Raw genomic sequence first — 2,926 nt, 5'->3', positions numbered from 1 at the left:
ACACTGAAGTGGAATTGCTGGGTCATAAGGCAATTCTCTTTTTAATTATCTGAGGAACCTCCATACTCCTTTCCACAGTGGCTGCACCAGTGCATCCCCGCCAACAGTGCACAAGAATTCCTTTTTCTCTGCAACCTCACCAACAACTTGTTGTTTGTTGATTTATTAATGATAGATAGTTATTTTGACAGGTGTGTGAGGTGACATCTCCTTGGGGTTTTAATTTGCATTTCTCTGATGATTAGTGACATTGAGCATCTTTTTTTCATGTCTATTGTCCATCTGTATGTCTTCTTTAGAAAAGTGTCTATTCAGGTCCTTTGCCCATTTTTTAATTAGGTTATTTTTTGGACACTAAAATAAAGTTTAAATGAGTGTTAAGCATTAATTAATTATATAATTCAGCCTTGAGGATAAGTAATACTAAGTACAGCATATACATTTTTCTTGAGCATTTGGTTCTTTAAAAGCCGATATTTGCTAGTAACTCTTAAAGTCTAAATAACAATGTTTTGAATAATATAAAAATTAGAAAAGCATTTACATCTACTCTAATCAACCTACTAATGCTATGATGATCCTCCGTCACCTAGTGGTATGATATGTGAATTGCAAGGGACACAAAAAATGAAATAAGTAGGTTACTGAAATTATACATTAAAATGATGATGGCCAGTGCCACGTGTCCCTTGCTCTCCATCACTCTTTTGCTCCTGCCCAGTCACCACCCTTGGCATGGCCCAAGCTGATATCACACTAATTAGACTAGCTGTCATGGGCCAGAACTTAATTTTGAACAGAACTGACCATGGCTTTCTCATCTGTATTTTTAATAGAACAGCTTCCAAAGTTGATGATATCTTGGCCATTGAGACAAAGGGAACCAAAGTGGTTACTGCTCACACTTTGAAGGAGATGGTCTCCAAGCTGAAGAAGCCTCAGCAGATCACACTGCTTGTGAAGGCTGGTCAGGCTGTTGATGATTTCATTGAAAAATTGGTACCATTGTTAGACACTGGTGATATCATCATTGACAGATGAAATTCTGAATATCAAGATACCATGAGACAATGTTGGGGCCTCAAGGCCAAGGCAATCTTGTTTGTAGGGAGCAGCATTAGTGGTGGAAAGGAAGGGCCCCAGTATGGCCCATCACTTATGCCCGGAGGGAACAAAAATGCCTGGCCCCACATCAAGACAATCTTCCAGGGCATTGCTGCAAAAGTGGGAACTGGAGGCCCAGCTGTGACTGGGTAGGAGACAAGGGAGCAGGACACTTTGTGAAGATGGTACACAATGGGATCAAGTATGGGGACATGCAGTAGATCTGTGAGTCTTACCACCTGATGAAGGATGTCCTGGGCATAGAGCTTATGAGACAGCACAGGCGTTTGAGGACTAGAATAAGACAAGGCGAGACTCATTCCTGATTGAAATCACAGTCAATATTCTCAGGTTCAAAAATAGTGACAGCATTCACTCACCACCAAAGTCAGAGACAGTAAGGGGCAGAGTGGCATGCGGATATGGACTGCCATCGCCCTTGTTGGAGAAGCAGTCTTTGCCCAATGCTTATCATCTCTGAAGGACAAGAGATTTCAAGCTAGCAAAAAGCTGAAGGGTCCTCAAAAGATCCAGTTTAAAGGTGATAAAGAAAGTTATTCTTGGAGGACATTGGAAAGGCCCCCTATGCTTCCAATATCATCTTTTACACTCAAGGCTTTATGCTGCTAAGACAGACAGCCACTGAAATTGGCTGGACCCTCAGATATGATGTCATTGCCTTGATATTGGTGGGGTGGGGGGCTGTATCATTAGAAGTATATTCCTAGGAAAAGTAAAAGATGTGTTTAATCTAACCCAGAACTTCAGAACCTACTTCTAGATGACTTCTTTAAGTCAGCCACCAAAAGCTGCCAGGACTGCTGGCAGTGGGCATCCCCAGGCCCTGCTTCACCACTGCCCTTCCCTTCCGTGACAGACACAGACACATGTTGCCAGCCAATTTGCTCCAGGCTCAGCAGGGTGACTTCGGGACACACACCTATGAACTCTTAGCCAAACCAGGAAAGTTTATCCACACTAACTGAACAGCATGGGGGCAGCATGTCATCTTCATACAACACCTAACCAGACTTGTGTCACCCACTGTGACTCCACGGACAGGGGCATTCCATTTGCTACATGAGACTGCTCACACACCCTTTGCCCTACTTTCTGTTCAGATATTTTAAAATAAATTGTCATCAGAGACTCCTGAAAAAGTAAACCTAAGCTCACCTGTGGAGTATTCTGTGAGAACTATCATGGCCTGTGCCCTTGCCTCCTGGGACTGATAGGGAATTGTCATATGCTGTACAGGAAGAGCCCACTCCCTGAAGCAGTCACTGTCCATGTATCTTGTGGATTAGGGAGGCCCCTGAGTCTGTCCTGATAGAGAGACCACAAAGAAGAGAAGGAATCTTGTGGAAGCTGCTCAGACTGGATCCTTCGTATCATGTAGTTGAATTCCCTTTTCTGCTTAATAAAAGCTACCTTATATTTCAAAAACAATAATAAATAAAATAAAATGTTGATAATGCTTACTTATGTCTGCATGGCATGATATTAGGTAATTTAAATTTATTTTTATTTATTTTGCTTACCTGTCTTTTATAATAATTATGTATTACTTAGCTAAGTTAAAAAAGAAAAACATAAGAACTGAAAGAAATAAATAGCACAGAAAGCTGATGGAAAGAGAAAAACAGCATCCAGCCTTGTTCCTTCAGTGGTCTAGGGTTTTAACAAAAGGACTGAAAAAAAACTGCAAAAAAATCCCTGACATTAAAAAAAAAAGTGGGGAAGATTGAGTGCAGGAGAACAGGAAAGCAGAAAACACAGAAAGATAAACCCAAATGTTTCACTAAACTATCCTGCTACACTA

The 2,926-nt window shown here is 41.2% G+C and overlaps 1 pseudogene; it reads left to right on the top strand.

Annotated features, from left to right (window-relative positions):
* Nucleotides 1-516: 516 nt before the first annotated feature.
* On the top strand, nucleotides 517-2,130 carry LOC114498799 (annotated as a pseudogene).
* The last annotated feature ends 796 nt before the right edge of the window (nucleotides 2,131-2,926 follow it).

This window comes from Phyllostomus discolor, chromosome 6, assembly GCF_004126475.2.
Source record: "Phyllostomus discolor isolate MPI-MPIP mPhyDis1 chromosome 6, mPhyDis1.pri.v3, whole genome shotgun sequence".
Lineage (NCBI taxonomy): Eukaryota > Metazoa > Chordata > Mammalia > Chiroptera > Phyllostomidae > Phyllostomus > Phyllostomus discolor.
Note: the sequence above shows the minus strand (reverse complement) of the source record. Positions and strands in the feature narration are given on the sequence as shown.